At 36.3% G+C, this 20,356-nt stretch overlaps 1 long non-coding RNA gene across 1 annotated transcript in view; it reads right to left on the reverse strand.

Annotated features, from left to right (window-relative positions):
- LOC138921539 (uncharacterized) overlaps nt 1-20,356 on the reverse strand; it is a 62,609-nt gene that overhangs the window by 21,934 nt on the left and 20,319 nt on the right. The window contains exons 2-4 of the long non-coding RNA XR_011434175.1: nt 13,862-14,088; nt 12,664-12,709; nt 2,619-2,683 (exon numbers count right to left, since the gene is read on the reverse strand). This is a non-coding gene — a long non-coding RNA (uncharacterized lncRNA). The remainder of the gene's footprint in view (nt 1-2,618; nt 2,684-12,663; nt 12,710-13,861; nt 14,089-20,356) is intronic.

Consider the following 20,356-nt stretch of genomic DNA (forward strand, 5'->3'; position numbering starts at 1 on the left):
AAAAAAAAAAATCCGGAATTAGCAAGTAAATATAGCAAGATCACAGGGTACAAGATTTATATAAAAAGTCAGTTGCTTTCCTATACATCAGTAATGAACAATTGGAATTTGATAAAACATTGACAACGGCATACACACAAAAGGAAATAGGAATAATTCTAACAATATATGCACAGGATATATATATACGCAGAAAACTACAAAATTGTGCTGAAAGAAATCAAAGAAGATCTAAATAAAAGGCGGGATATTTCATTAATGGATCATGATACTCAAAGTTGTTATGCTATCAATTCTTCCCAATTTTATGTATAGATTCAACACAATCCCATTGAAAATCCCATCAAAATAGAGAGAGAGAGAGATACATATATACAGATATAGATATAGAGACGTATATAGGTAGATATATATAGATAAACATATTGATAAACTGATTCTAAAGTTTACATGGAAAGTCAAAAAAACCTAGCAAAGTCAACACAGTATTGAAGAAGACTAAAGGTGGAGAGTGCACCTTACCTGATTTCAAGACCAACTACAAAGCTGCAGCAATCAAGACAGCATGGCACCAGTGAAAAGACAGATACAAAGAACAATGAAGCAGAAGGGAGTGCCCCGATTTAGATCCATAAAAATATAGCCAACTGATATTTGACAAAGAAACAAAGAGATTTCAGTGGAGAAAAGATGGTCATTTCAACAAATGGTGTTGGAACAATTGGACTTCATGTGCAAAAGATAAATAAAAGAATTTAGACACACACCTTTCGCCTTTCATTAAAATTAAGTCAACATGGGTTTTTGGTCTAAATTTAAACACAGAATTTTAAAATATAGGAAAAAACATAGAAAATCTAGATGTCTTTGGATTTGGAGATGATTTAAAATACACCTCTAAAAGCAAAATCCATGAAAAAAATTGACGAATTGTATTTTACTAGATTAAAAGTCTGCTCTGCAAAAGACACCGTTAAAAGAATAAAAAGAAAATTACAGAGAGAGAAAATATTTTTGAAACATATCTGATAGAGGATTAGTATCCAAAATATGCATAGAATTCTTAGAACTCAAGAATTACAAAAAAAAAAAAACAGTTAAAAAAATAGGCAGAAGATCTAAATAAACACCTCACCAGAGAAGACAAACAGATAGAAAATAAGCATATAAAGTGATGCTCAATATCATTTATTCTCAGGAAATTGCGAGTGGAAACAATAGTGAGATTCCAGTACGTACGCATCAACCAGAATAGCTAAAGTGAAAATAAAAAACACACTGACAATATCAATTGTTGGCAAGAATGCAGAGCTACAGGAAGTCTCATTCATTGCTGGTGGGGATGAAAATTGTTGCAGCCACTTTGGACAATGGTTTAGCAATTTCTTACAAAGCTAAACATATTTTTTGCAATAGGATCCAGTATTCATGCTCCTAGGTATTTACCCAACTGATTTGAAAAATTATGTCCATGCAAAACCTGCATGCAAATATTTATAGCTGCTTTAATGATAAAAACCAAAAACTGGAAGTAATCAAGATAACCTTTAATAGATTAATGGATAAATAAACTGGTACATCCAAAAATGTTATTCTGCAATAAAAATTAATGATACCCACGCCAAAAAACGACATGAATGAATCTTAAACGTATATTGCTAAGTGAAAGAAACCAGTCTAAAAAGGCTACAGATTGTATAATTTCAATCATATGACATTCAGGAATAGGCAAAACTATAGCAATGGTAAAAATATCAGTGGTTGCCAGGGGATTAGAGGAAAAGAGAGAGTTTAATAGGTAAGAATAGGGAATTTTTACTGTTGTGAAACTATTATATATGATACTGTAATGGTGGATACAAGACACTATTCATTTGTCAACACCCATAGAACATTACAGCACAAAGACTGAACCTTAATGAATGCAAATTTTAAAGAGTCATTTAGGAAGTTGGAGATCTCAGGAAGGATTGTAGACTGTGACAAGATAAGATAACCTACCTGTATTACAGATACCTGAAGGTGACCTACGTAATTTTGGAAATGAGTGTAATCTGCAGAACTTAAGGCAAAAACAACTGCACAGAAACATTACACTCTAGTCGATAAAGTTGTTTTCTGTGGGAGTATGGGCTAGCAATTCTGATTCTGCTAACATTTACACTGGAAGTGAACAATGAAGTAAGTGAATGGCAAATGGTGGAAACCAGGTTTGAATGGGAGTTTACGATCAGCAAAGGAGGGAAGTAAAGTAATTTCTGTTGTTAACAGTCTATTAATAATAATAGACTAGAGTTGGAGGCAAAGGAAGGCACTCATGTTTAGCTTAATATAGAGACAGATGGTTCCCTATATAAATAATTATAGATATGTGTATATACATGTGTGTTTACACATATATGATTCCTGCTTGGTCAGCCGAGAAGACTTATAAAGATACTCTGGTCGCAATGAACATACCAGCACCCAGTTGCTGCTTTCTAATATCATTGTCCAATAAAAGGAACCAGGGCTCCTTAGAGAAATAATTGATTCTAGGACTGATGCTAGAAATAAACAAGATGAGACTGGAGCACTGTGTAATGCCAGAATGTAAGAAAGTGATTTAAAAAAAATACCCATATTGATCCGAGGATGTCAAGAGGAGACAGGAACCAACTGCAAGTGCACTCAATGGCTAATGCTGGAAAAATTAGAGCAACAACAAAAATTAAAAGAGTATTAGATTGTAACTCAAAGCATAAAATAAAAATCTATGATACGTACTGATACAAATGATTAAATAAATAAATGGGGGGGAAGATACAAATCTCCAGTGCAGAGGAATTCTAAATATTATGTAGAAATTGCCCCCTCAAGAGCGACGAGTATAATTCCCCAATCCTTCCGTGTGGGCTGTGCATAGTGTTTTCCTTCCAAAAGTACAGGATGGAAAGAGGGGGGAAAAGGCAATTCTATGGGAGACAAGCCTGACCAACTGTCCCTCCACAAGGTGGTCACAGTCAATATGAACAATAATAAATCACTGATATGTCTACAAAATACCAGTCCTGTACTCCTCAAAACTGTCAAAGTCATCAAAAACAAGGAAAATTTGAGAAACCGTCACAGCCCAGAGAAGCTTAAGGAGACATAATGACTAAATTTAACGTGGCATCTTGGCTGGGATCCTGGATCCTGGTACATTAGGTCAAAACTAAGGGGAAAAAAAGTAAAGGAATGTGAATAATGTATGGGCTTTAGTTCAAAGTGATGTATCAATAATGTTTCACAAATTGTATCAAATGTACCATACCAATGTACCATACCAATGTAAGATGTTAATAATAGAAGAGAGCAGCGTGTCTGACGTTTTGTACTATGTTCACAATTTCGCTCTAAATCTATAACTTTTCTAAAATCTTTAAAAATTGTCTAATTTAAAAAAGAATTGATTATCCTCAAGAAACCAATGAAAAAAAATCTGCTGATAGCATATGCCATATTTTATAGTTCTGTTTAAGCATTATTACACCAAACCAAAGACATTTTTCCCCATTATGATCTCATTTAGTGCTTGCTAAGAAAAACGACTAATGGACAAGTTAAAATTGTAGCAATGGAGAATAAATGATAAATCCCTATTTTGGCCTCTTCTAAACTGCAGTTTTCCAGATAAGCTACAGCACCATAAAAAGGTTATTTGGACCTCATTATAATATAATTTATGCACACTTTAAAAAATAAAGAATTATTCTGATACAGAATGAAGTGAAATATTGATTAGCAAACATTTGGTCTTGCCCAAAATGTCCATAAGACATTTGGTCCATGCCAAAAGTCCTTGATATTTGGCCATATTTGTTCCGGTCCAAAATGTCCATGGAGACATTAGGTCCACACAAAAAGGTCCTTAATATTTCCTCCTGTACAAAATCGTGGCATGGAACAAATATCCTCATGGACATTTTGGACTGGACCAAATGTCAAGGAACTTTTGGCGTGGACCAAATGTCTGATAGACGTTTTGGACAGGACCAAATGTCTTACAAGAGAAGTTTTAATTTCATTTAATGTTAATTAATCTAAACTTATAATTAAATAACCAAATGTTGTTCATGGCTCCCTAAGTTATCCAATAAGGGCATCATCTAGCTTCCTTAAATATGTTTCATCAATAGACTCCAGGAGCTGGACAGTAGCCATGCGGCCTAACTTCTTCAGGTAGGTTCACATATGGAAACTAGGTGTTGATTCTACAAAATATCTAAAGAGGTAAAGACGGTGAATGTAACCTGTATTCATTTTCTAGGGCTACCATAACAAAGTACTACAGACTGGGTGCTTAAACAGCACAAATTTATTTTCTCACAGTTCTGGAGTCTAGAAGTCCAGATCAAGGTGTTGGTAGGGTTGATTGCATTCTGACACCTCTCTCCTTGGCGAGTAGATGGCTGTCTTCTTTTGTCTTCACACGGTCTTCCCTCTGTATGTGTCTGTGTCCTAATCACCTCATCTTATAAAGATACCAGTCATATCAGATTAGGGCCCACTCAAGGACTTCTTACTTTAACTACCTCTTTAAAGGCCCTATCTCCAAATACAGTCACATTCTGAGGTAGAGTGTAGGACTTTACCATATGAATTTTGAGTCATTCATCCCATAACCCAACCAGTATCAGTTAGCTATTGATGCGTAACAAGCCACCACAAAGCATCAATCACTTATTATCGGGCAAGTATCTGATCATTGATTGATCTAGGATGAGCTCAACCTGACGGTTCTGCTTCTTATTGCCAGTCTGCAGACCACTCTGTTTTAGGCTGCAGAAAGTGGGATCAATTTGGTTCCACATTTCTCTCTTCCTCCTTCTGGGGCAATGACTTTACATGAGAAATGCTCTTCTGGTTATAGAATAACATAGAAAGACAAATAAAAATACATGGCAGCCTCCTAAAGCCTAGGATCAGAATGGCCCACTGTCACTTCTGCATATTTATCATTGGCCACAGCAAGTCTCATACCTAGCCCCAAGACACAGAAAAGAGAAGTATGCTCCATCTATGATGACGACATAGGATGAGTGTCAGTTCACAGCAGGCGAAGAATTAAGATCACTAATGCAATCTACCACAAAAGACTTCGTTTTTTGGTGAAGAATGCGTGGTCAAAATCAAAAAAGCTAAATTCCATCATCAAATGCAAAGGCAACACGGAATGTGGAAAGAAAGACAAAATCCGTGCATCACACTGGAAATGAGGTGGAGTGGCATTAAGCTGACTCCAGGGGGCTTGCTATGAAAATATTCACATAGCCGAAATGCAAGTTGCACATTCATAATGTCAGAGAAGGATTAGTATAATTAAAGACGTGGATTTGGAGAGGATGGAACACCACTTGATTTGGAACCGTCTATAGATTCCAGTTCAGTGTTATCATTAATACAAATAAGGAATAATTCGGTGCCATTTTATTGAAAGATTGTTTTAGATCACTTCTGTTTTAAATGGTTGTACAAAATTAAAAATGCAACGGGCATTTTTATTTTATATTGAGGAAAAGTAGCTACAATTGAGGCTTCTTGGAATCATGCATATCCCTAATCTTTATGAATTAGGTGGCATAGAATATTAGCGTAAGACTATATTTATGATGCTTCCTTATGCCTTTGTTTATTTTTCATTAATTATGTAAGATCTACTAAAATCACCTAAATCCCAATGTGCTGCAGGCTGCATTCCAAGATTTTATTTTTATGCATAAGGTGCACAATGGGGAAGCTTGATCCTGAGGGAAGGATTTAATTCAGTTGTTAGTCAGAAAACACTGTTTCTCCAAGTCTCTTCTGTCTTTTCTAGTGCTGAAATCTCATTACCATTGTCTCCAAATTCAGTGTTAATTACACTTTATTAGTGTACACAAAGCTATTAGTATTTGTCATAGTCTAAAACAAATTTAGAAACAAGGTGGAGTAAGTTTTTAAAATGATTTTTCCTTGTCAAGACAATTTTTTTTCTTTTCTTAAGGCAAGTAACAGGCAACGTTCTAAATTGCCCTAATCTCACCTTGCCTTTTGTAAGCCATCCTTAAGGTTTACTTCCAACTGTGTTACATAAAATTATTTTCTATTTACTTTAAAACTTGGTAAGGATAGTGTTAGGGACTAAATTGCGTCCCTCCCAAATTCATATGTTGGAGTCGTGACCCCTAGAGCTTCAGAATGTGATTTAAATTAGAGATAGGACTTTTAAAGAGGTACTTAAGGTTAAATGAGATCAATAGGGTGGCGCCTGATCCAATATGATGGCATCCTCATAAGAAGAGGAAATGTGGACACAGATGAGTCTGTGCACAGAGGAAAGACCACATGAGGACACAGAGAGAAGACAGCCGTCTACAAGACAAGGAGAGAGACTTCAGAATAAAACCCTACTGAAACCTTGATCTTGGACTTCTAACCTTCTTAACTGTGAGAAAATAAATTTCTGTGGTTTATGCCACCTAGTCTATGGTGCTTTATTATGGCAGCCCTAGCAGACTGACATAGATAATAATACCGATCACGGAACATTAGGAAAGACAAACACTGTCTCCAGTAACCATCCATTACTCCATTCTAGACTAACCCAAAGACAGGCCAGAAGCACAAATCTATGTTGTAGATACATCAAGGTTAATACCACATATATCATCCCTAGTTAAGAGAAATTGTCTTGAATTGCCATGCTCTGCACAAAGACATCCTAATTCCTAGGCAGGATCCTGTGAATTAATTAGGCAGTGAGACGTCCACACAAATGGAGATGATACAAACATCTCAGTTTTTCCCTGGGTAGGTTTTTTTTTTTTAAAGATTGGCACCTGAACTAACATCTGTTGCCAATCTTCTTCTTCTTTTCTTTTCTTCTTCTCCCCAAAGCCCCGCAGTACATAGTTGTATATTCCAGTTGGAGGTCCTTCTGGCTCTGCTATGTGGGATGCCACCTCAGCTTGGCTTGAGGAACAGCACTAAGCCTGCACCTAGGATCTGAACTGGCGAAACCCTGGGCCACGGAAGCAGAGTGAACTTAACCACTCAGCCATGGGACTGGCCTCTTCTTTGGATAATTTGAACTTAGAAATGAGAGTAATTACCTGCCAGTTTATAGGGACATTTTGAGCTGAAAAGATGCTCTGCAATAGGTCATAAGATGACAGTAGCAGGAGGGGCTGTAACCAAAAGGCAGCTATGAACAAGTGAACATTATAAGTTAACTGAAGCCATGAAGCAAAAAAGACAACATGAAATGGAGGTGGTTGATGATTACAGAAGTGAAAACAGAAAAAGATAGAGAGGGCAGGGAAGGGGGGATCTAAGACTTTATAATTAAAGTTGAGCAATAAAATCCTATTGCTAAACTCACAACAATATACTCCAGTGACTGAGGCTTAGTCTCCTTAGCTGTGGTGAATTTCTTCAGTAACTGAACTGTTGCAGCTGGTGATGAGGCAACTGATTGATAATTCCAGGCTATGCATGGAATTTTGAATGTCTTTATTGCTTTTAATAAAACCCCATTGCTAGAAGGAGCCTGCATGGCTATAACAGAGAGTTCATAGAATCATGTCAAAGGATCTGCCTTAATTCAAAGGCATGAGGTCTCTATCCTCATTTTGGGGAGTATCACAAAAACATGGAAATTAATTTAGAAAATGCAATATAGTAGGTATTAACAAGCCATTATATCAACACCACTCTGTGATATTTGTATTATTACTTGCATTTTAAAAGTGAGTTTCCCTTTGGATTAATAGGGCATTTAACAATATTAAGTCTTCTAATCCACAAGCACGAGGTGTCTTTCCATTTATTTGTTTGTTTAATTTCTTTTATTGATGCTTTATAGTTTTCAGTGTATAAGTCTTTCACCTCCTTGGTTAAGTTTATGCCTAAATATTTTATTCTCTTTGATATAATTGTAAATGTGATTGCTTTTTAAATTCTTTTGCATAGTTTATTGTCAGGGTAAAGAAATGTAACTAATTTTTGTATGTTGATTTCATATTCTACAACTTTACTGAATACATGTTCTAATAGTTTCTTTTGTGGAGTCTTCAGGGTTTTCTACATAGAAGATTACATGATCTAGCACCAGAGATAATTTTACTTCTTCCTTTTCAATTTGATAGCTTTTATTTTTCCGGCTTGCCTAATTGCTCTAGGTAAGACTTCCAGGACTATGTTTAACAGAAGTGGTGAGAGTGAACATCAGGCATTTGCCTTATTCTTGGTCTTGGAGATAAAGCTGCTTTTCATCATTGTGTGATCTTAGCTGTGGACTTCTCATATAATGTCCATATTACCCAGAGTGATCTATGGATTCAGTTAAATCCCCATTAAAATCCCAATAGCATTTTATACAGAAACAGAAAAGAAACATACTAAAGTTCACTTGGAACCACAAAAGACCCTGAATAGCTAAAGCAATCTTTAACTGGAAGCATCATACATCCTGATTTCAAAATATATTACAAAGCTGCAGTAATTAAAATAATATAGTACTGACATAAATCAGACATATGGACCAAGAGAACAGAATAGAAAGCCCAGAAATAAACCCGTACATGTACAGTAAACTGACCTTCGACAAGGGTGCCAAGAGTACACAACGGGGAAAGGATAATCTCTTCAACAAATGGTGTTGAGAAAACTAGATAATCATATGCAAGAGAATAAAACTGAACTCTCATTTTACAACATACGCAAAAATCAATTCAAAATACAATAAACATTTAAATGTAAGATCTGAAACTGTAAAACTCCTAGAAGAAAACATAGGGAAAAAGCTCTTTGACATTGGTTTTCAAAACAATATCTTGGATAGGACACCAAAACACAAGCAACAAAAGCAAAAATAGACAAGCGAGACTACATCCATTGAAAAAGCTTTCGCACAGCAAACAATCAACACAATGAAAAGGCAATCTAGAGATGAGAGAAAATATTTGCAAACTATATATCTGATAAGGGGTTAGCACCAAAGTATATAAGGAAGTCCTACAATTCAATAGCAAAAACACAAATAACCCAATTTTAAAATGGTCCAGTAATTTGAATAGACATTTCTCCAAAGAAGACACACTAATGGCCAACAGGTATATGAAAATATGCCCAACATCACTAATCATCAAAGAAATGAAAATCGAAACCACAATGATATACAACCTCACACCTGTTAGAATGATTATCATCAAATAGACAAAAAATAACAAGTGTCAGCAAGGATGTGAAGAAATTGGAACTCTGTACACTGTTGGTGGGAATGTAAAATTGTGCAGAAGCTGTAGAAAACAATATAGAGGTTCTTAAAAAAATTAAAGATAGTTATCATATGATCCGGCAATCCCACTTCGGGGTATTATTACAAAAGAATTGAAATCAGCATTTTGAAGAGGTATCTGTGCTCCCATGTACATTGCACTGTTACTCACAATAGTCAAGATGTGGAAACAACCTAAATGTTCATAGATGGATGAGTAGATTTAAAAGAATGTGACATACATATAAGATAGAATGTGATTCAGCATGCAAAAAGAATATATCCTGCCATAGATGACAACATGGATGAAACAGGAGGACATAATGCTCAGGGAAATAATCCAGTCACAAAAGGGCAAATACTGGGTGATTCCATTTATATGAGGTGTCTGACATAGTCAAACTCATAGAAACAGAGTAGAATGGTGGTTGCCAGGGCCTGCGGGATAAAGGAGTGGGAAGGTATTATTCGACAGGCTTAAAAGTTCAGTTATGGGGCTGGCCCCGTGGCCGAGTGGTTAAGTTCGCGCGCTCCGCTGCTGGCGGCCCAGTGTTTCGTTAGTTCGAATCCTAGGCGCGGACATGGCACTGCTCATCAGACCACGCTGAGGCAGCGTCCCACATGCCACAACTAGAAGAACCCACAACGAAGAATACACAACTATGTACCGGGGGGCGTTGGAGAGAAAAAGGAAAAAATAAAATCTTAAAAAAAAAAAAAAAGTTCAGTTATGCAAAAAAAAAAGGTCTCGAGATGAATGGTCCTGATAGTTGTTCAACGTGAGTGCAGTTAATGGCACTGAACTGTACATTTAAAAATGCTTATGATGGTAAATTTTATATTATGTGCATGAACCACAATTTTTTTAAGATAAGTTTATGAGAAGTTAAATGAACTTCCCAAGCTTACAGAGTTATGAAATGCTAGAATGTGGATGCTTATCCAGTTTCTCTGATTGTAACTACTGGGCTGTTATCAAATCTGTTTAATAACTATATAGGCCCCCGGGTGAAGAATGAATATGTTATGAAACTGTGAAAGGTGCTTTGTTACTTGGAATGGCATTGTGTTTTCTCTGATTATTAATTTGAAACAAATGTAAAATTTCTTTAAGGAAATTCAAAGCAAATTCAGGTACAGCAACATTTACCAAGAGCCGTCTCATCATGTATTTATGGGCACTTCTCGGTGTAAATAATGCATAGATGTTAAGGATCATCACCTACCTATGGTCGGTAAATCCAGATGAAAGGACATAGTTGTCACTGTGATCTTAACAGAAGGCAGAAATGTCACGCTGTTCAGCATCCAATTGCTCATTGGCTAAAATGTCACCTCGTCTACAGAAGCAGTCTATTTATGGCCTCTATAACCCACAGATTATATGGAACCTAAAATTGTCCTTGAGCTGATGTAATTAAATGCTTACTTAGAAATACATCATATAAATTTATGATGCTAATAATTATCTCTTTTTAATATGCATCAGGAGCACCTGAAGAACTTAAAGGAAGACTAATTTCTTTAAAAGCATGCAACTATTTTCAGGTTTTTCGTTCAGTTTAATAAATGTTGGCATTTTGACATGAAACTTATTTTTTCCTAGAGGGAGGCAGAAAGGCATATGTTTGTGTGTCTTACAGCAGACAGATAAATCTAATTAGCGTTGAATTAAATTGTCATATCAGCATTAGCCATGTATGTGTTTGTAATTTAATTGGATATAACTAAAGGATTCGTTCATCAAATTTTCTCTGCAATATATACATCATTCTGCAAACGGTGAGGGCTTGAAAATACCAGGCTCAGAAATCACGGGTCTGTCCTCACAGTGGAAATTGCTTTCATTCAACAGATTTTCTATAGGGAAAATTTTTCCAAGTTCCATAGTCTCCCTAACTTAGTGAGAATTATATTTAGCAACATAATACTAGCAACATCTAAAACATTATTCAGGCCATATTGAAAACATTTTTGGATGTAATTTGAACTTGTGATTTACAGAAAAAGGTCCCCAGATACATCAACAAATTATTCTTCAGTCATTCACTCTTGTACAGATGGATTTAGTACTTAGCCCTGGGATTTGAAGAAAAATAAGTGTATATAGGAGATGTTCTTTGCTGTTTCTACAAGTCATTTCTCCTTCCTTCTTTGCTGTCAGAACTCTGACTTTGCTCAGTGCACAGCCTCAGGCATGAATGATGACTTTTTAAGCTAATTGTGACACTCATCCCCTTTGTCAGATTGGTAAATTTCCAAGCCTCCCTTGCAACTCCAGATATCCAGGTAAGCACGTTCTAGCCAATGGAAATTAAGGTCAGGGATGCTTCTGTGCTTAATAAATGCTTTTCCTTCAAGAAAGGAACCACGAGAGGAGAAGCACTTTTATCCATGTGCCTCTTTTCCTGTTGTGGCATGTGTTTGTGAGGAGTTGCCGTTCTCTTACAACTCTCAGAGGATTATATTTCCTTCATTTGTGAAGCCAAAGCAAGGAACTCAGAGTGATTTGACAAAGCCTGATTTAGAATAGGCAGGAAAGCTGGCACGTGGCATTGGCCAAGATTTGGATTTGGACCAGTCATTTTACTTGGTTTCCCCACATATTCCATGGAGAAATTAAACACACATACTTCCGTCGGAAGAATCTAATTCCTAAATCTGTGGTCAAATGAACCCAAAAGAGTGAATACATTTAAAACAAATCAAATAGACCTGCCATTGTCTGTTAAAAAAAATAAATAAATAACTGGGGCCAGCACAGTGGTGTAGTGGTTAAGTTCATGCTCTCTGTTTCAGCTGCATGGGGTTCACAGTTTCGGATCCCAGGTGCGGACCTATACACTGCTTAAGTCACACTGTGGTGGCATCCCACATACAAAATAGAGGAAAATTGATGCAGATGTGAGCTCAGGGACAATCTTCCTCAAACAAAAAGAAGAAGATTGACAACAGACGTTAGCTCAGGGCCAATCTTCCTCACCAAAAAAAAAAAAAAATCTAGAAAAACCCTTTAACAGTTTATCATAGGGTTTAACACAAATGTCTTCTGGAAACGTTGAATTTGAAATATAGGTAATGTATTTAAACTGGATATGTTTGTGAAGAAAAATGCATCGTGCTTTCAGTAGGCCGACTGCCCTTCTTCAAACACGATCAAAGGAAAATATGAGTTGAAGTGGGTAGGAAAGTTTTAAGAACATTCCTAACAAAATAAACAAAAAAGCTGATATGAATCAAAAAGTGCTAGTGACCTGAGTTACAATTTAACTATAAACTATAACAAGATTTCCAGCTTATTGAAGATACACCATTAAACCATTGCTTTCTATTATGACCTCAGTAAAAAACAAAACAAAACATTGTTTCCAGTTTAAACTTACCTAGACATAATTATCTTGAGGATGAAAAGTTCTGCCTTTCTTTAACCTGAAGAAAAAAAAGTTTTTAAAAAATATTATCCCAATGCCGTGATCAATGGTTATTTTTTAATATGTATAGTCATTTGCTATTTGAGTAATATGATACTACAGTACAACCTCTTATTTTTCCCTAGAATTTCTTAATTATTTCCACAACAAAAACATCCTTGTGACGGTTAGTTTTATGTGTCAACTTGACTAGGCTGAGGAATGCCCAGATAGCTGATAAAACATTATTTCTGGGTGCGTCTGTGAGGATGTTTCTGGAAAAGATTAGCATTTGGTTCAGCAGACTGACTAGAGCAGATCTGCCCTCAACAAAGTGGGTGGGTATCATTCAATCCATCAACGGCCTGAATAGAACCAAAAGTGGCGGAAGGGCCAATTCTCTGTCTCTCTTCTTGAGCTGGAACATCCATCTCCTCCTGCCCTTGGATGTCAGAGCTCCTGCTTCTTGGCCCTTTGGACTCTGGAACTTACACCGGCAGCCTCCCCACCCCCCACCCCCCACCCCCCGCCCTGCCTCAGACCCTTGGCCTTGGACTGAGGAGTACACCATCAGTTCTCCTGGTTCTTGAGCCTTTGGACTCTGACTGAACTATAACACCGGCTTTCCTGGTCCTCCAGCTTGCAGACAGCAGACTATGTGACTTCCTGACCTCCATAACTGCGTGAGCCAATTCCTATAATACATTTCTCCACATATATGGAGACTATATACAATCCCCTTTGTATATGGTCCAGCTAATACAATCCCCTTATTGAGTTAAGCTTGATGTGTTTTGAGGATCACGTCTCATTTACCTTTTTCCTAGGTTTCTATCTTATTTCAATAGGACTAAAAAGTTTAATTGCATTTATAGTAGATGGATAATGTTCTTCAGTATCTGAAGCGTGCATTGAATAGCATGATTCAGATTAAACAGTTTCTAAAATGTCTTTTCTTATGTAAATATGGCATACCATGGGATATTCAATTATAATATTAATTAATTCCAAGTAATTTACCGAGGACTTATTTTAGGTTCTCCTGAGTATTTGGTCAGAATTTGAATTTACACCTACAGACACAGATTCCCCTACTAACTCACAGGAGAAGATAATAAGGAGGGCATCAATGGAAAAAATCATATAATTTGAATTGCTTTCCAATCCCTACCTGGAGTCCATTTCCAGCAAATAAAATTAGGACACATAAGATCCTTAAAGTTTTCTGGGCTGGCCTGTTGGTGCAGCGGTTAAGTTCACATTTTCCACTTCGGTGGCCTGGGGTTTGCTGTTCGGATCCCGGGTGCGGACATGACACCGCTTGTCAAGCCATGCTGTGGTAGGTGTCCCACATATAATGTAGAGGAGGATGGGCGCGGATGTTAGCTCAGGGCCAGTCTTCCTCAAAAAAAAAAAAATCCTTAAATGTTTCTTTCGGTCTTCCTATTTTAACCCAAGTTTGAAAGACTATCTATTTTCCCTAGCTAAACCTGAAAATTTGCCCCTTTACAATATGCCAGGAAAAAATGTTGACTACATTAAGTTTTTTCTGTGACAACAACCTCTCCTCCTCGTATTTGGAAAAGTCACTACTCTGAGAATTCCTTTGTGTAATAATTCGTTGTATTATCTTTCCCTCCAGGACCTAATGTGGGACTCTTGAGGACAGTAATGGTGTAGATACAATGGTGTACATATGCCAGTTTGTGGGATGGGAGCTGGGACATTTATTTGGGGCACTAAAGTAAAACAAATTAATTCTCCAGGAAATAAAGATAATCTAGCAGAAGATATTGTGGTAAAGTGGTTAAAAACATCACCCTTTTTAAACCACATACAAGACCTAAATCCTATTTCTATTTTAAAGTGCAGAATAAGAAAGCACAGATCTTATCCTGCAGGAACTTCGCAATTTCTTACTCCTTTATTTTGAACCATTCCTTCTGTGCTGGGTTTTTTTTTTTTTTTTTTTTAATGAGTGTCTTTGTGTCTGTGTGTGTGTCTGTGTGTCTGTGAGTGTGTGTATATAACATGGAAGGGGAGTGGAAAGGAGTTTACAAATAAAATACATCCAGATCCCTGAAGGTTTTCATAAAATCCTTTCTTTGACTTTCTACTCAAAGGCAGTTTACCTTCAAAGAGGATTCCACGGTCACACTGTTTTGCCTCAAAACTTCAATTTTCCTCTAAATCTGGCATTGTAAGTTTAATGGCCGGCCTATTTGCTCATTTGTGTGTGTGGAGATTGTTTTTTTTCTCTCATTTCTATGGCTTTTCTTCTTGAATGCCTGTGAAATGCTTCATCTTCCCTTGGATTGGCCCATCTGATCAATAACGATTTCAAACTCTCTCCTTCACTCGTGATTCTGTATCCTAGAACAAGGCATGCCACCTTAATTACAGATTCAAATTATTTTTCATTTGAGTAATCTCATTACCTTACCTTGATACTTCATATTTCACTTAAGGTATATTTCAATGCTTTATACTTCATTTAAGGAATCTTAAAATAATAATCTTATTTCTATTATATTTTAGACTTAATTACTATTCAATTTGTTCTGTGCTCTAACTTCTTGATATACTATGTCTAAATGTTATAACCATCAATTTATATGTCATTCTATTTTGCTGTATCACAGGATTTCTTAAATCTCAGATGCTTACTGTCTTAAATTTGTGTCTCTTGAACGTCCAGTGTAAGAAAATAAATTTAAGATATTTTTCAAATAACTTAAGAATATTAAAATGTCAAATAATGTTTAGTGGTTTGTATTTTTTGTTATTTTTCTATCTAATAAATATTACCATTCGCTAGCCAGTGATCAATAAATTGTTAGCTCTTCATATAGTAACCATGGCACTTTCATGCTATGTTGTGATTTTTTATAATATCAGTTGTAAATACTAAAGCATACAGGATTTTTTCAAGAGATGGGACCAAAATTCTGCTTTAAGTATTACAGGTGGTCTAGATAATTTATCTTTAAATAGTGAAACACGATATTCTTCTAATCCTAGATTATTCATTTACCTGCAATGGAAAGGAGGTTCAATATTTTACCACTAGTTTGCTTGAGAGAAATATAAAATAAGAATTCTTCTAAAAAGGCAAAGTAAACACTCTAGTCTTGACGTAAGTGCACAAAATCGGAGGCATGTAGCAGTTACCATCATTGAGATACGTTAAGCCTAGGTATTGATTTTGTTTTACAAAGGCAGGTTATCCTGGCTAACGATAAAGCTCAGTTTCTGTGAAGCTATATGAAGAGAATTCTCCAGTAATATCCTGCCAACCTCCTGGAGAGAAGCATGCTGAAGAGTGAAAACAAGTGCCAATACACCTCGGCCTAAGTAGAGCTTACGTTGACCTTGGAATTTCAGTTTTCAACAGTAAGGGAAGCAGTCAGCCATTTCAGCATCGTTCATGTGGATATAGTGTGACATACTGGAAAACAACAAATGCATTAAAATTTTTGATAGCTGTTCTAGAAGCTTTTTCTGAAACAGGTGAGATAAAAGGCCTTTGAACAACGAACTCATAAAGAAAATTGGACACGTGAGAGTGAAGAAAGCAGTTTGGGGGGTAAAGGATGAGGTCACTCAGAATCTTATTCTTGAGAAACTAGGTGTAGAGTGGACAAGTTATCAGAGCCTGAAGTCTTCCAACGCAAATAAAGCCTCTACCTCAAGAAATATGATTGAATGTGTAGCAGACATTATGGTGCTGTAAAATTCAAAATTATTATTAGTTTCTTCATCAGTAGAAGGAATATGGCACATACTTTTTTCAAGAATATAAAATAATCAGGCTTTGGGGAAATTGGTAGGTAAAGTACCAAAATTTCTCTGAGTTCTACAGTAAATTTGCTACAAAATATAATCTTCAAATTTTATATGAATGCTTTATTTTGTTATTTCGGAGAAGGGTCAAAATTATAATAGATTGAAGAATAAGAAAAAGAATAATGGATTGACTGTGTTATTGTTGCACAATTAGGATCAAGATTTTATTTCCACACATGTATTTCCTAGAATGGAGAGTTGAGAAAGCATCATAAAAAGTCAAGAACTAAGCCATTGATTTGTTCAAGTGTGTCATAATACGAAACATATTTACATACAGGAAAGAGGAGACATTACAGCTTGATCACCATACTAAGATTAAGTGACACTTACTTGTGTGTATGTGTCAGAGTGGTGATATCCCTTTGTTGCAAGTAATAAACTCATCTTTATGAATAGAGTTTTGGATGGCATTTGTGAATCAGCACTCAACAGAGGTCTTGGTCAGTGCCACGAAAATGAAGCATTTATTCATTCATGAATTCAACAAATATCCATTAAGGGCTCATGTGTTTTCAATTTCTCAAAAAACTAGTAATGTCAAACATGCTTATATTTGGTAGGAATTTTCAAAGCCTATATTTGGACAAATATACATGATAAATTGCCAAGAGAGCTCAAGTATGTGCAATGCTTCACCCTTTTCCAAAGAGAATCTTTAGCAACTAATGTTTTTGATAACAAAGATCTGGGAAGGATTTTAAATGAATTAGTCTTTACAACAAATCCAAACACATAGGTAGTCCAGTTGACCCTTTGTAACCGCAGATGCGGAACCCGAAGAGACAAGGGCCAACTAAGGGACCCCACTATCCGTGGATTTTGGTATACGCAGGGGATCCTGGAACGAATCCTGGGCAGATACCGCTGGTCGACTGTGTTATTATCTAATCATTTGATGAAGTAATTTCCTTTAGAAGATTAATTTGCACAAGTTCATTCATGCATTAGTAAATAACAGAATGGAGATTTGCGCCCTCGTCCTCCAACTCTTCATCTGATATTCATCTCACCACACAACAGTGGTGAATAGGGACTTAGAAGTCAAAGTATCTGCTATATTGAGACAGCTATGAAAGCGGAAATTGCCTATATTCAGCCTTAAAGTAGCCATAACTGGCATGGCAAGATTGATATTGATTCTAAACACCTGAATATTTGTAGAAGGGTTTTGGAGCTTTCAATTCTTTAAGTATTGATTACCTTCTCCCAGCCTTTGAGAACTGATAGGCCAAGGATGCATGCATTCAATATCAGCTGAGTAAGGGGCCTTATGTGACTGGCATCGCAAACACTTAACTTCATTGTAATCTTGTTTACTATTGCTCCTTACCTAATTTGCTTCACTTTTAGCATGTTGAAGTCTTTGTCATGCACAGTTTTACCCAAAGGTTTTGATATAAATCCTCATGATTTGGTGACCAATAAATCAACAGACAAAATACTCATCTCTAACTACCACCTTCTCCCTTTCAAGTACAGGGTAACTGCCATACCAACTCAATTGTGAAAAAGGAGGAAGAGGTACATAGTGAAGTCACAGCTGCTTATAAAATCTACTGTATAGATATTATGATGCCTCCCCTTCTCAATGTTGGAGTAACTTCTTTAATGGAACTTGGCTCTTCTCTGTGACAAGATCTCTCTAGTCCGTTATGTCTACATCTAAAATAAACAGTGGAGAGTAAGCCTTCCTTGGTGTGGCAGAGTTTTAACAGCAAATCCCCTCTGTGTCCAGCTTTTCAGACTTAGATTTGCCTGAAGAATTGGACTATCACAGGCTTTGAAGCTAAATGTTTTGGGCAAAATACTTTCCTTAAAAACTCTGGAGGCTTCTGATTTATTTGCTTCCATTCAGTTCAATGTGAAAGAAATTACAATGCAATCAAACATCTACCTGGACTAGTTCTTAAGCCTGGATGACTCTCTTTTATTTACTGACATCTATACTCATTTTAATGGCAGCTACCTCAAGGCAATCTGAAATAATAGGCTGAGTGAACAGACAATATACATAATCTGATCTTTGCAGTTGGCTTGGCTGCCATTTTATGTCCAAGCACATTGATGTGTAGGCTCCATAATCTTATCAACTGCTGCTCCCTGGACAGAAGCGCTTGGCTTTTATAACCCTGCAAAACTCCACATTTGTGTATCCTCAGTCAATTTAGATTGCAGCTGCCATCAGAGAAAGCCTCTTTAGCAGAGTGGTATGCCCTCCCTCTGTGCCCTGGTTTAGTAATCTGGCTTGTACTACCTTGCTGAAACAGGAAGGATTTGAAAAGAAATCCCAATATTTGGCCTTTTTTTGGCAGGCTTTGTAGATATCTCATCTATCTCCCTCATTATTTGAGTCAAAGTGATTTTTCATGGCAGGCTACTATGTGCCAAAATCTTTTAGTTTGCTTCCAATTCCAATTCCGATAATTAATTAAAGTGCAGTGCTGTAAACTCAGTGGTTCAAACAAGCTAGGCATTGATTCTTTCTGCAAAACTTTCACGTTATAGATGGCTAGCCCAGGGAAGGAAGGCTGTTCTGTTCCATGAGGTCATCCATGGATCCTGGCTCTCTACCCTGTGCCTTCATCATCTCGTAGGGCTTTCTCCCAGCCTAGTTTGAAGGCTGATCTTCTGCATGAAATATAAATTGCAGCTTGAAGGAAAGAAAAAAAGATAAGGAGCCTCTATTTCAAGTAGATGACCTACAACTTGAACATGTTACTTCTACTCAAATCTCTTTGTCAAAATGGGGCCACAATTGCCAGTTTCTATCATAGAAGATGAACAGTATGACCCACTTATGTTTCCTCTTCTATAAATAACTATCCACAAATTTTATTCATTTTTCTCAGAGATTCATGCTTTTTCCCTTAATAATTTCTAGGAATTCTTCAGATAGAGATAGAAATATAGATAGATAATCTTAATCTCTGTCTCGTATATGTTCTAATATTGTCTCCTCATTTGAAGGAGATATACTTTTTATATACAGACATTTTTTAGAAAAAGAAATTATTTGTTTCAGTGTAACTGAATCTGTCAAAATTATCCTTCATAGTTATATTTTTAATGTTTTATTTAAGAAATCATTTCCTGCTTCACCATTATAAAACGTTATATGCAATCTTTAAAATTTTGCTTTTCACAGTTGCCATTAATCCATTTGGACAATGTATTTTTAATGTGCAGTATGGAGTTAGAAATTCCATTTAATTTTTGTTTCCATGTAGATAAACAATTGTCCCTGGCAACATCCTTTTCACTGTACATATAATATCCTCTTCCTAAATTAAGATTCTTGATTTCATGAACCTCTGTTTATTTATTTTACAGATCTGTCTTAATTACAAGAAGTTTATAATAATTCTCGATACCTTGCCTGCTAAATCCTGCCACATGACCTTCTATTTTAGCTATTTTTCTTTTCAAAGATTGACACCTGAGCTAACAACTGTTGCCAATCTTTTTTTTTCTTTCTTTCTGCTTTTTCTCCCCAAAACCCCACCATACATAGTTGTATATCTTAGTTGCAGGTCCTTCTAGTTGTGGCATGTGGGACACCGTCTCAACGTGGCCCGATGAACATTGCCATGTCCACGCCCAGGATCCGATTGTAATCCAAAGTACAATACATATCAGTTCATCCTGATATAAATAAATTATTCTAAAAATAAATTTTTAAAAAGAGAACAGACAAATCTCCCATGCAGTAGAATTCCAAGATATTATGTAGATTCTCTGTTATCAAGGAGGGGGAGCATAAATCTCCACTTCCTAAGGGAGGGATGCACATAGTGACTTCCTTCCACAGTGCAGCGTG

Source organism: Equus caballus, chromosome 30 (assembly GCF_041296265.1).
Source record: "Equus caballus isolate H_3958 breed thoroughbred chromosome 30, TB-T2T, whole genome shotgun sequence".
In the NCBI taxonomy this organism is placed as follows: domain Eukaryota; kingdom Metazoa; phylum Chordata; class Mammalia; order Perissodactyla; family Equidae; genus Equus; species Equus caballus.